The sequence below is a fragment of the Acomys minous genome (assembly GCF_964271855.1).
Source record: "Acomys minous genome assembly, chromosome: 7".
NCBI lineage: Eukaryota > Metazoa > Chordata > Mammalia > Rodentia > Muridae > Acomys > Acomys minous.
The window spans coordinates 71,431,945-71,446,826 of NC_140488.1; the positions used below are offsets into that span (position 1 = coordinate 71,431,945).

General features: G+C 39.2%; 1 long non-coding RNA gene across 1 annotated transcript; it reads left to right on the forward strand.

The window, feature by feature from the left end:
- Positions 1–26: 26 nt before the first annotated feature.
- Positions 27–14,642, forward strand: LOC311601490. The gene is made up of 4 exons (XR_014780586.1): positions 27–127; positions 11,800–11,887; positions 13,897–13,988; positions 14,321–14,642. It is a non-coding gene; the product is annotated as an uncharacterized lncRNA (long non-coding RNA).
- Positions 14,643–14,882: the final 240 nt, after the last annotated feature.

Consider the following 14,882-nt stretch of genomic DNA (forward strand, 5'->3'; position numbering starts at 1 on the left):
TAACTCTTTTGCGTCTTCCCTGACTGGTGGATTCTCACATGTAGCGTGGCAGATTCCTGGTTGATGCTGAGTCCTTGAGAAACCCCTAGACTTCTTACAATCAGAACTTGGGTACAGCCAAGAGAAGGTATGGGTTGATTATACACGCAAGACACATGTTTTCAGACTTTCTGATTTGGCAAAGAAAATGGATTTAAGGAGTTAGTTGCATCTTCAAGCTAATGGTTTATCTGTGTAACAGGGAAGTAAGAAGAGCCTGGCCTTTCCACACACTGGTCTACAAGCTCCAGTTTCATAAGTGTGCTTCACCACTAAATTTTTTCTTACTAGCATTGGTTGGGCCCTGCTTTGCATACGTTACCACTGGGGATTTTGGTGTCATTTTCATTATACTGTCACTTTTTTCTTCCAAACATTTCTTGGAAGGATGCCTTTTTAAAATGTTATAGGTACTCAGCCTAAAGAGATGAATAAGAACGCCTAGGAGAGTAATTGTCAAACTTCCACATGTATCAGAACAACGGTGGAGCTTGTTAAATGGCAGAGTTTTGACTGGGCATGAAGGTACACATCTGAAATTCAGCACTCTGAAAGCTGAAAGCTGATACAGAAAGATCAAGAGTTCGAAGCCACCATGAGTTACATAGCAAGTGCTAGTGTCAAAAACAACAAACCAAGCAGCTTCTTACAGCTTACCTTTGAGGTTCAATTCTGTGGTCATGAAATGGGATGGAAGAAGCTTTGTTTCTAACAAGTAACTCTATGCTTTTGTTTTGCTTGTTTGCTTGCCTCAACTTGATAGGTTCTTTTACATCATTTCCATACATACTTGACTTGGGTTGACCCTTCTCCCCCACACCACACCCTCATCCTCTATTTCCCCTCTTTCACCCCCACTAGTTCATTCTCTACTTTCATGGCATATATTATTCTCTCCCCTGCCCTTTATTAAAACCTCCTTTTCCCACCTGTGATAGCCTTTCTAGTTTCATTACCCACACTCATACAGACAAAAAAATTACAGAAATATGAGTAACAGATAAAGGATTCAAGGATTCAGGCCTTTGGCAGAATTTGAGCCTTGATCTAGCTGTCTGTTTTATGTTTTGGTCACTCACTTGGTGTTTTGGTGTTGGGATTATTGATGTTCCCCTCTTTGTGTTTGTGTCCCATTCCCAACTCTGTCCATTACTGTCTATAGTTATATTGTAGATCGATTAAATTTCATTATATGATAAAACTACAATCTAGAATGCAATCCCGTACACTTTTGAAAGCTTGTATGTCTTTTCATCTAGCACATAATGCAAATGAAAGGGTGTCTGGGTTTAAAACCTGCATCTGATAACTTGAAGTAGGCCAGAACAAATGCCTGTTTTGTCAATGAATGCTCTCAGGGAATTCACTGAAGCCCAGTATTGTATCATGAACAATGATATCCCAGCTCCAAAATTGCACTAGAGTTTGTCCATTGTTTCATCAATCCTGTGACCCTATTTTCAATGCCATAGAATAATGAATTAGAACAGTACAATTGCCAGTCAGTTTTCTGTTTTCACTTTCATATTAAACATGCACACTTGCTTATATTAACCAATAAGCACTTTCAGGTCTATGCTTGTGGTTCTGGAAAGATAAAATTTACTAATGATTAATCATAATAGTGCAATAAGTTTTATGTTCCATAATTTACAAAGCATTTATATTCATTCTTTTATTTGAAAACTCAAGGGGGAAAAAGTCGGCAGGGTGGCACATGCCTGTAATCCCAGGACTCTGGGTATTGTGGTAGGAGGATCACCAATTCAAGGCCAGCCTGGGATAGATACACACACACACACACACATATACACACACACACACACACACACACACACACACACACACAGTGAAGGAGAAAGAGGGGGAAAAAAAGAGAGAGAGAGCACATACATAAACCCTGTCCCGCAAAAATAAATTAATTGTCCAAGATTCATCTCTCATCCAAAAAGGAATGGAGCTAACATAGGAACCCCAGTCTTTCAACCCTAAATTCAATCTTTACCTACACCTAGAGATACATGAAATAATTCAGTTAGTGAAACACTGGTTTCATCTTTACTACTTGCTAGGCAGTTTACTGGGTGTCAAAATAGATGCAATATAAAATAAGTGAATGTCTTAAAATTTTCAAATGATGATGGACAGCCTGGATCGTTGAAAAGTAAGGATAACATTACTTGACACCAAAGCCTTTGTCATAAAGAAGAGCAGCAGCAATAGCTAATTTCAGCCTCGCTTTCTTGTTTACCACTTTCCGATGTAAGTAGAAAGCCATATAAAATAAAAGCTGGAAGATTCCCCTGCAGTAATTGATACACCTTCATTTTGGGTAGTTTGTTGTTGTTTTTTTTTAATCAGTTTAATAGTTTTTTTTCTTTGTTGCAAAGATATATTTAAGAGTCAACACAATTTTAAAAAGCAGCTAATATGAGAGTAATTTTGGCTTGGCAAGCCAATGCTGTATGTTTCTTAACCTATGATGGATTGAAGTCCAGGCACTAAATTAGTTAGACTGTTCAATGTAGAAACTCGAGCTCTCAACTTAAGATGATTCTTAAAAGGTTTGAGAAACTACAAATTATGTGTATTAACAGGAATCCTTCATATGCAGCTAGATACTGTCTCTTCAGAACACACCCATATCTCATTCGATATGGTAAAACAGTTAGGCCCAGTATCATTCTTGTTTTACAGTTAAGAGAAATCAGATTTAGGGTAGCAACCAAATAGTAGTAAAGTTAGAAGAAAACTTATAATAAACTATTTTCTATTCTTTATAGCCAGGCAGTGGTGGTACATGCCTTTAATCTCAGCACTCAATATGCAGAGGCTAGCCTGGTCTACAAACAGAGTTCCAGGACAGCCAAAGCTACACAGAGAAACCCTGACAAGAGAAAGAAAAGAAAGAAAGAAAGAAAGAAAGAAAGAAAGAAAGAAAGAAAGAAAGAAAGAAAGAAAAGAAAAGAAAAAGAAAACAAAGACTTAGATTAACTCACTTAACACTATCATGCAGGCCCCAAATGCAGAAGCAGGCATTGAAAACTAAATTTGAGAAACTCAACGTGTTTCTGCAAACCATGTCCTCATATTAGTCCTGGCTATATTCTTCTACAGTGGACCACACTTGAAAGTGTGCTAGCTAGTATCTCAAGCTCTCACTATATGCATATACATAAACATGCATGCAAAACTTGTGTTACATAACTGAGTTACAGAATCTGGCTATAATCTTGTCTTACTACTTATGCCTAGCTGATCATAGTGGGACACATCCGTAATTCTTTATTTGGTAGAAAGAGATGAGAGGATCTAGAGTTCAAGGCCAGCCTGAGTTACATGACACCTAAGTTACATGACAGCCTGTCTGCAAGAGCAACAAATGCTCTTAATTGCTGAGCCATCTCCCCAGCTGCCACCTGCCTCTCGCTTTTAAAAAATATTTCTTTTTATTTTATGTGCATTGGTGTTTTGCTTGCATGTATGTCTGTGTAACTTCCCTGGAACCGGCATTACAGACAGTTGTGAGCTGTCATGTGGCTGCTGGGAATTGAACTCAGACCCTCTGGAAGAGCAACCAGTGCTCTTGACTGCTGAGCCATCTCTCAAGCCCCACCTCTCGCTGTTGAATGCAACCCAGGTTCACCTGCCCAGGGGTGGCATTGTCCAAAGTGGGTCAGGCCCTCCCATATCAATCATTAATTAAGAAAATGCCCCTACAGAATTCCTCAAGACATTAAAAAAAAAAACACTAAATGTTAATCTTTTCTATCAAACACTAAAAAAAAAATGTGTTTATGATAAGGACTTCAAATCTTTCAATCTTCCACCTTGTAAGACTTTCATGCAAATGTTTTACTCCAACCCCACCTGGTAAATTCTTTGTTTGCACAAAGGGGCAGCTGCATTCCAGGAACCTGGTGATCCAGAGCAGTAACCCCTTTCCCTTTCCCTTCATTTCATTTGTGGATTCTTCTACAACTAGCTAATCTTGAAAGGCTGGGAGGTCAGCCCCACGCCCAGTGACTGGGGGAAAGGCACTACCTAAGTCAGATAAAAAGCCAAGTGCACTTCTGTCTTTGTGTCCACTGTGCCAAGCACACGCTTTTGATCAAGAGTAAAGTTTACCTTATTTAGACACTTCAACTGAAGTGGCAGTCTCTTTTTGTACAGAGTCAAACTTGTTTCTAACTGATGTGTCCCTCTTTCTAGATGGTGCTAGCTTATGTAAAGTTAAAAAAAAAAAAAAAACTACCAAGCACAGGCTTTGAGCAGTCTCACATACTACCAGCCCCAGCAATCTCCGTTCTACTCTCTGATTGTTTTTTTTTTTTTTAATTTAGCACACACAGAAGTTTGCCTGGTATGTGTCTTTCTGTGTCTTCACCATTCTGTTTACCATAATATCCTCCAACCTAACTGATATTATCAAAACTGTAATGACTTTTAAAATACTTATGCTTAGTATTGCTTAGTCTTCTAGAGTTAGAACTCGTTGAGTACAAAGCCTTTCCCAGAGACAGCTCCTAAACAGTCCCTGGGGTGTGTGGGGTGGGGGGCAGTACAGGCATTGTAATCTAGAAAAGAAAACTTGTAAAATGGACACACTCAGAACTGAGGTGTTATCATTCCAAGTTTATAGCTTCTGGTTAGCCCCCTCACTTCTTGCTACCCTAATCATTAATGGAGTGTTTATTTAAAAATCCAAGAGAAAGCATAATTCTTTTGAACCCTGCAAGAGGCTATATAGTGAAGAATGAGGCATGGAATGAATGGAAGTATTTGAATCTGTAAGTGGGGGGAGGTGGGATGCAAAGACAGAAAAGTGGGATACTGCCACTGCATCTTCCATGAAGAGCTTTAATGCTAATCCTTTTGTTGCCTGGAATGCTACATTACTAGATTTGCAAGTAATTCCCTCCCAAAGAATTATCCTAGGTTAAGTCTGAGAGGCCTGTTCTAGTCAAATTCCACACACTGTTTTCTTCCACGAGGCCAACTGCATCCTGTGTGAATACAAAAACTAGTAGTGTCTTTCTGTGATGGTCACTTTTAGCTGTCAACCTGGTTAGATTAACAAACAGAACATTAATGAGATGGGTGTCTACAGGAGCTTTTCCAGAAAGGATTAACTGAGGCGGTGAAGACCTATCCTGAAATGTGAACAGGTACTGTCCCCAGGGGTGTGCTTTAGACAGAATATATAAAGAAAAGAGGGAAGACAGCCTACTGGCATTGCCCCCTGTCTCTGTTTCCTGACCTGCTGAAATGTAAGCGAGCAACTTTCCAAGGCACACACACAGGAGCTGCTGTGCCTTCTCCACCCTGATGTGTGAGATTCCCTGAACCAGGAGGCAAAATAAATCTTTGTTTACAGAGTTTTCTTCTAGGCAGCTATTTAGTTGCAGCAGCAACAACAACAACAAGAAGAAGAAAGGCACTGATTTGAAGTGCACCTGAAGGTCAACCCCCCAGAACTACCTCTCATTTGGTTTTTTAATCCTTTCTTGCAGCTTTCATTCTCCCTCCCTCCCTCCCTCCCTCCCTCCCTCCCCTCATTCTCTCTGTTGTTCATTTTGTTATTTCTTTCTGAAACAAAGTTTCTCTATGTAACCCTGGCTGTCCCTCACTATATGGACCAGGCTAGCCTCAAACTCAGAGATCTCCCTGCCTCTGCCTCCTGGCCTCCTGACTGACTGCTAGGATTAAAGGCCTGCACCACCAAGCTGGGCTCAGTTGTACTTCTTTTATTCCATGGCAGCTATTCTCAAGAACACTTCCCCCCAACAAATTTCCCTCATTCAAACCTCTACTTTTGAGCCTGCTTCTGAGGTATCCAATCTGTGGCAGAAAGAAACATAATTCCAGGTCACCTCATTATCAAAGAGCACGCATGAACTTAATTCAAGCTCTCAAAAGAAAATCAAAAGAGATCATGCTGCAGTTGATTGAGCTTCTACCTTGGAAATTGCAATATCAGACTCACTGATCAATTGATTGGTGAGTTGGATTGACACGATTAATTAAATGTGTTTTAGCTTTGATTTGTTAAAATGCAGTTAAAAGACTATGAACTAATATGAACCTGTTTACACATAGACCTTAATTTTTCTGAGACGAAATGCCCTTGTTAAGTATAGCATCATGTGTTATATAGTAGTTCTGCCTTATTCACAGTTTTAGACTTCCCAATTTTACTTTCTCCCAATAAACCACAGGATCTTTGGAAAGAGAGAGTTAATGATCTCTTCTTATGTATACTTATAAGTCAAACTTTTCATATGATGTCTATGAAAAGATTTGTGTGAGTATGTAGTGAGTGTGTGTGTGTGTGTGTGTGTGTGAGAGAGAGAGAGAGAGAGAGAGAGAGAGAGAGAGAGAGAGAGAGGGAGAGAGAGAGAGAGAGAGAGAGAGACCTTCAGTTAACCAGCATCCACTGGTCTTGGGACATATTTGCTGCAGGTAAGAATGACCCCCTCATACTACATTAGGCTTATAATGTTTTTACTTATCTTAGGAGTTCTCTTTAGTTGGGGTATCCCATATAAAACTTTAGACTAAAAGAAAAAAGCAAAGATTTCAATTTTTCCCTTTTGATCTCTGTAGCAACTAATCAAGTTTCTTCTGCTCTGTGGGACTCGTGCTTTTCAGTCATTAACTGTAGAAATGTTGCTTCAGGGTCCCCTTCAGACATCAGACTTTACTCTGTTTTTAAGATATCTATACAACCTATGGAATTCTGTAGAAGACTCTCTAAATGAGAGACTGAAATTTTGAGTAAAAGAATGAATGAAACTAATAACACTCTGTATCCAAGCCCACAACATTTATATTCCAAACACACTATTCACACATCTTCACTCTCCTTTCCTGAAGACCATGCATATATAAGCATCTAAAGTCCTGACTATATCAGTTGGCAAAGTACGGCGGGAATTTTAACCGTCCCCCACCCCCTCCCGATTTATATCAACTTGATTAGAAGAGGCCTCTATGCCTGGATATTGGAACACTCTTTCATGACAAATGATTTCTAGATCAATTACCTAGTAACGAGATTGGATGATGGGGTTGAGCTGTATTAGACACTCGAAAGCCCATTTCCCTATGCACCCAATTTGTAACTAGGAAAAACTCAAGTATTTTGCTTTTATACTCTATTCTCCCATCCCAGAAAATACCTAAATGCTCCCCAATTCACTTGAAACCTATTAATTCATCCATTTAACAGATATTGATAACCAACTTTGTGCATGACGAGTCTTCTTAGATGTAGGATGGTAATAAAGCAAAAGATCTTTATTCTTGGCAGTACTATAGTCAATTGGCAGGGACACACAAAAGGAGTAAGTAAAATATCCATTATTTTAAAGGGTAGCAAGCAGGGAAGGGAAATAGGGAGTGTATTAGTTACTTTGATGTCACAGTGACCCAAATACATGACTTAACAACTTAAGGGAAGAAAGATTGATTTAGACTTCAGTTTCAAGAGTTTCCGTTCATCATTCCAAGAAGGCAGGAGAAAGTCACCATCAGTGTCTGCGGGAGTAGGGGGAGGTGCTGCTCACATGCACACAAACCAAGAATCTGTGAGTGCAGGTCAGAGCCAGTGGCATGCTCTTAGTGACCTACTTCCACATTGTAGGTACAAAGGCTTCAAAACAGTGCTGCAGCTGCAAAGAAAGAACTCAAAATACAAACCTGCAGGGACATTTCAGATTCAAAAGCGAAACAGTGAGAGCAGAGAGGACATCAGGTTAAAAATGGGAGGCTTGTTCAAAGTGTGCTGTAGGAAGAAGGAGCTTGTGACAAGGACTAGATCTCAGTATGCACTTCTCTAACATGTGTAAAGCTCCACAGTCCATCCCAGCAAGACCAAAGGCACGAAGGAAGGAAGGAAGGAAGGAAGGAAGGAAGGAAGGAAGGAAGGAAGGAAGGAAGGAAGGAAGGAAGGAAGAACACTAGAATACCATTTACCAAAACAGGGGAAGGAAGCATTTCCCTGGCCGACTGAATAAGAAGCACAAAGGAACCAACACAAGGCCATGTGTAAAGGGGCAGAGAAAATAAGATTCTGCAGAGTGAATGTGAGCACCTGTGGTGATGACTTGAGGTCAGACAGTCAACTGGACAGGGAGAAGAAAGCTGTTGTGGACTCACTGAGAGCATTTTCTCTGACGTCACATAGTTGTTAAGAAGAGGAGTTCCGTAATACAATTTCACTTTTAACTGGATCATACTGGCCTATCAGGCAAAACAAAGAAGACTGCCAAAGATAGGCAAACCATCAATTAGAGAGCTAGTGCAGTTTTCCAGAGAAGAGGCAATAGTGCCTTAGACCTGGTCGTGTGTGTGTGTGTGTGTGTGTGTGTGTGTGTGTGTGTGTGTGTGTGTGTGTGATAGATAAAGCCATTGGCTATAGTATAAGATTAAGAAAACGTATATAGACAATAACAAAAGGAGATTTAAACACAGACCTTGGTTTAAGAAAGAGACTTCTGGCCTGACAGGATGATTAGCTCTGCTAACCTGCTCCCCAATACAACTAGTGAACTAAGTAAACTAGTACTTCAAAACCACAGCATTGAAAACCTCTGGGAATGGTCATAAAAGCCAATAGAAAATGGAAAAAATTCTACTAGCGTTCGTAACTTGTGTTCTCTCTTCTGCCTTCCCTGCTCCAGCTCAGTGATATGCAAACTGATGCAGGCACACATGTAGCTAATGCCTAACAAGCTGGAGGGCAATTCTCTTCATAGGTACTGGAGAATCCTATTGTCAGCTTAAAGCCGGGGCAGTGTGCTAAGTGGAACTTCTATCCTGTGCATTATCTATTTGTGAAACAGAACCTCTAACTTGAAAAGCTTATGAGACCCTGGTTCCATAGCAGGAGAGGGAAGTGAGGAAGCACTCTGACCACTGCAGCCCCTTCACTGAATGCTCAGCTCACATGGTGGTGTTTGCTTCACACCTGGGCATGGGATGCTTGCCATTGTCTCCACTTCCAGCTCAGAGCCTTGGCTAACAGATTCTTCCTGAGGATGAGGGGTGGCAATGGGAGGGGGGGCGGGGTGTTGGTGGTGTTGATGGTAGGGATAATCAGGTTATAAAATGGATTGTTCCCCAACTCTTCTCAAAGGAACGGGATTCATTCGCAACTGTGTTAGAGCTGTTTTAAGCCTAAGAGCCCTCACAAGGGAAGGAGGTTATAATGAAGGGATTTGGGAGGAGATTACCAGATCTAATGACAACCGAGCCTAGAGTATCGACAGCAAACATGCAGGAGACAATGAGCGAATGAAACAGATCGAAAGAGCCTGCTAGGGTTCAAAACAAATATCAAATACCGACTAAAATATTCCTTAGGAGGCACAATTTGATTAGTGCAGTAGCTTGAATGAGAAATGGCCCATCTGTACTCAGGCATTTGAAGGCTTGGTTCCCAGTTGGTAGTGTTGTTTGTGGAGGCTTAGGAGGTGTGGCCTTGCTGGAAGAAGTATATTACTAGGGGCAGGCGTTGGAATTGAGAGCCTCACCCTCCTTCCAGTTTACTCTCTCTGCTTCCATGCTTGCATTTTTAAGATATAATCTCTCAGTTCGCTGCCCTCCCATCATGCTTGTGACTTGCTGCCTTGCCTTTGCCTGATCATGGTGACTCTTATCCCCCTGGAAGTGTCAGCTAAAATACACTGTCTTTAGGTTGCTTTTGGTGTTTTATCATAGCAACAGAAAAGTAACTAATACAATTAAATTACAGTAGTTCTCCAATATCCACAAGTCACACATTTCAAGATATCCAGTAGATTCTTAAAACCTCAGACAATGACAAAACTATATACGTGTATGTGCATGCACACATGAACACGTGTAAATATATGTGTGTGTGCATATACTACTATGCATCAAGTTTCTCCCTGTCACATGCACCTGTCAGAGGTAACAAGGGTGGAAACACAGATCCATGTTGCCACCCACAGCAGTCTTAGGAATTCCCTTGCTCCTTAAGGATCTCCACGTAAGTCGGGACAACTCAGTAAAAAGTAGAGTTAGGGTTTGTTAAAAGATATTTTTAATGTAAAACCTTAAACATGGGGTTAATATAAAGAGAGGCTCTCTGGAAATGAATAAGAAATAGCTGATAGCATGGGTGTACACTTTTTCTTACAATAACGTGTGTGTGTAAGAGAGAGAGGGGAGGAGGGAGGGAGGGAAGGAGGGAAGGAGAAAGCTTGTGGGTGGTTTAGTTACATTGCTCAGGGTATAGTTTACAATAAAGTTAAAAGATTAGGTAAGTTTAAATTTTAAATAAATCTTAAAATGAAATAAAATATATGGGTTTGTTTGCTTATTTATCCTAAAGAATTTTATTTTGTAAACAAAATTGCTGGCTGTTTTTATGAGGTGTGCAGTTTAGGTTTATGGAGGTTAGAAGAGTGTTGATGGTAAAAACTCAACATTATAAACATTCCAAACCTAAGTAGGCCTAGTTCACTTATTCTTCTTTGTATTCTCGTTTGGGATATCTTTTGGAAAATATTCATTGTTTTTGCAGACAATCTTGTCTTTACTAGTGATATTGAAGTCTCTTGATTGTGCCAGAAGGAAAGGAAAACTATCCTTTAATTTACTTTTTGTCCTGCCTCACCCCTATGATAAAGTTTAATTTATAAATTAAAAACAGAAAGAAATTGATTTAAAAAAACAACAACAACAAAAACCCAGAACAGTATTCTGGTAATCAAGTTGAGTTTGGGGGATTAGAGAGATAGCTCAATGGCTAAAAGAATTGACTGCTTTTCCAGGGGACCAGGTTTGATTCCAGCACTCATGTGGTTTTTCACAACTATGTTTAACTGTAGTTCCAGAAGACCGAATGGCTTCTCTAGTCTCCATGGACACCAGGAATCCATACATATAAAGTAAAACTCAAAATTAAATTTTAAATAATTCTGCTTTTAGTCTATTTCTTGCAAAATATTGTGCTATACTCGCCCTATTCTTTTTTAGCTGATGTGATGTGATAGCAATGCCTATGAAATAAAGTGAGGTGAATGATGTAGGCAATTATGATACAGTGTTGGGCTGCTACTTCAACGTCAGAACTGCAACACCCAACAGTTAACCTGATTTTCTTGCTTTTTTGGACTTTTTAAAATTTATTTAATTTATTCAGACTACAACTCAATTGTTATTGCATCACTTGTATCCTCCCGTTCCTCCCTCCCTCCTGCTTTCACCCTATTCCCCTCCCCTGGCTAAAATGTCTACTAACAAGTGGAAAGTGTGGAAATGTTAGACAAAAGGCTGATTAATGCCCTGGGAAGGTTGAAGAGAAATTTCAAGGTACTGATCAGAATGTATACATTTTACATTAAGAATTGTTTGTTTATGAAACTTTGTATTTGATATTTTCTGATCACAGAATACTGAAGCCATCCAACACTTGACTACAGACAAGGGAAGACAATTTTGAAGTGGAACACATGCCCCAAAGGCAATCCTGGAAGTATAGGACCTTACTGGCTAGATGAGGTTAGGGAAGGATGAAAGAGAATAGCAGTACCAGTATCACTATTGTCTCTAGGTATCTGGCATACCCAAAGCTGTATGTGTGTGAGGAACAACATTAGATACTTACCACTGTGGCATAATCTGAAGACAAATAACAGATTAAAATAATTCAACCACTCTAGAAGTGTTATTTGGGAAGTAATACCCTGAGTTAGTACACTATGTAATCTAATGTCCAGTTTCCAACAGGAACAACAACAAACTGTGAGCCACTCAGAGAAATAGGAAAGCATGACTGGAAACATCAGCAGCACAATCTGTCTCCAAGAGTGACCAGGTACAAGATTTAACAGAAAAGAATAGTCCATACATAATGCATCCCCGTGGTACTAAAGGAAACCTTGATTTAGAAAGTGAACATAGATAAAATATCATTGTGGCACCAAACAGAGAATATCAAGAAGTATGAGTTATTTAGAACTAAATGAAAGTTCAGGGTTTGAAAAGTTAGTAATTGTGGCACACGCCTGTAATCCCAGCACTCAGGAGGCAGAGGCTGGTGAATTACTGTGAATTCAAGGCCACCCTGCTGTACAAAGCAAGTCTAGGACAGCCAGAGAGAAACTCTGTCTCAAAACAAAAAACAAAAGAAGGAGGAAGAGGAGGAAAGGAAGGAAGGAAGGAAGGAGAGAGAGAGAGAGAGAGAGAGAGAGAGAGAGAGAGAGAGAGAGAGAGAGAGAGAGAGAGAGATTAGTGATTGGTAACCTGTGTAATCCCAGTACTTAGGAAGCAAAAGTGGTAGGATCAAAAGATGTAAACCAGCCTGGAATACATAGTGAATGAATTCCTGTCCCCTCCCCCCAAAAAGAGGAGAGTAGAATAATAAGGAAGATACAAAAGCAAAGAAAAACACTATAAGGGCCCAACACTAGATTTGGACTAATAGGGAAAAAAAATTAATGGCCTTGAAAAGATATTGGAAGATATAAGGGTTGCAGACCAGAAAAGAAAGAATGAACACAAATAAACAGCCACAAAGAAATGGGAGAACTAGGAATTACACAAATTTATCTAATGGCTACTAAAAAGAAATAAAGAAAAAAAGAAACAGGGCAAGAAAGGTATTTAGATAAATTATAGCTAAAACTCTCTAATTTTATTGACAATAACTTGCACATCCAAGAGGCAAATTAAACACAACTAAGATAAACACCAATAACCCATAAATAGATACAGTATAGTAAAAATGATGGAAGTCAAAGGGGAGGAGAAAAAATAAAGGCGGCAAGAGAAAATCTGTGTCACTTGTAAGAGATCTTCATTTAGATTAACCATTGATTTTTTATAGCAGAAACAATGTAGGTCAGAAGATAGTAGACGAACATATTCAAAGTATTCTAAGAACAAACTGTCAGCCAATCATCATGTGTTTAACAAAGCTATTGTTAGTGACCACAGTCCCTGAGTTCTCAGGTTCACTGTAGCTCTATTCAGAATACTCAAGTTATAAAGTCAGTCCAAGGGCCCATCAACGTATGAATAAATAATAAAAATGTGATCTATAAAGGAGTTGTTTAGCCAGAGTGAAGAAAATATTATTCATAGGAAAATGAATGGGACTGGAGATAACATGCTAAACAAATAAACCAGACTCAGGGAGACAACTATCAAATATGTGCTCTCTCGTCTGAAGAAACTTATACTTACAAAAAAATGGCAGACATGAAAATAGGAAGCCTATTTAAGAAAAAGAAATGGCACCAGTGGCAGTGAGAAGGAAAAAAAGATAAGAAAGCAAGAGGCTCAAAGTACATTACATACATGTATGAAAATGTCATAAAATAAATCCATTATTTTATACAAGGTTTACATGCTTATTTTTTAAAGTTGAGGTTTGAGGACTGGAGAGATAGTTTGGTATTTAAGAGCACTTCCTGCTCTTTCGGAGGACTTGGGCTCAAGTTCTAGCACCCGTATGGTGGCTTACAACCATATTTAACTTCATTTCCAAGTGTTCTAACACCCTCCTCTAGCCTCCATGGCTACTGCATGCATATGGTGCACAGACATACATTCAGACAAAAGACAGATATACACATAATTTAAAAATGAGTAAGTATAGTATTTTTAGCAAATAAAAGTTGAGAGTTTACAAATTCATTTTCATATACTGTGCTGGTTTGATGAGAACGATCCCCATTGGCTCGTATATTTAACTATTTGGTTCTAAGTTTGGGAAAGATTGGGAGGTGTAGCCTGGTTGGAGCAGGTGCCTTACTGGGGCTTTTGAAGTCTCAAAAACTGACACTGTTCTCAGTTCTCTCTGCCTTATGATTATGTCTCAAGATATGAACTCTCAGTTGCTACTCCAGCACCATGCCTGCCTGCCTGCTGCCATGCACTCTGCCATGATGGTCATGGACTCATCCTCTGAAACAGTAATCCCCAAATAAACTTTTTCTTCTATAACTTGCCTGTGTGTGTGTGTGTGTGTGTGTGTGTGTGTGTGTGTGTAAATCATTATGTATTGCTGGGCCTATTTATAGCAAAGTTTTATTATATATACACACACATATATATATGTATTTATGCATATGTATAGGCTTTCAGTACCAGCAAAATTCCATCAAATGGTAAAATGACAATTATAGCAAGTTGCTGTTGAGTTTGCAGTATGAATAACAATGTATATTAGCTTTCTGTTAGTAGTAGAGTGAATACTCATGTTCATTAATTAATATATAAATAAAAGGTTTCTTTGGTTTCTCAGGGTTATAGGTTTCAGTCCATCATAAGTCAGCCCTGCTGCTTTGGGTCTGTGGACGCACATCATGACAGAGCATGTGGCAGAGAAAACCACTCACATCATGGATAAAAAATGAAGGAGAAAGTTAAAGGAGGATGCCTGGATATCACACTTCCTTTAGGCATGTGCCCAATGACAGAAAGACTTTCTACTAGATTATAAAAGTTCTATCACCTCCTCAAAGAACAAAACTACAGACCTAGCCTTGATTGTGTGAGCCATTGGGTTATAGCCCAGGTCAAAACTATAATACAATAGTACTGTCAGCCAAGGAAATGAGGATTATAATTACATAAGAATATAATTACTAATAAAATATATAACAAATCTGAGCTTGAGTGTGATGTGTTAACATGTATATGGTTATCCCTAGTACAACCACCAAAAATAGAAAAATGTTGTAAAGTTATTAGTAAAATTAATATACTACATTAAAATCATTCATTTGAAGTTAAGGATAGCAGTAAAGAAAGAAAACAAAAAGACATGAGACCTGATAAGCATAGAAATGCAGCAGACATAATCC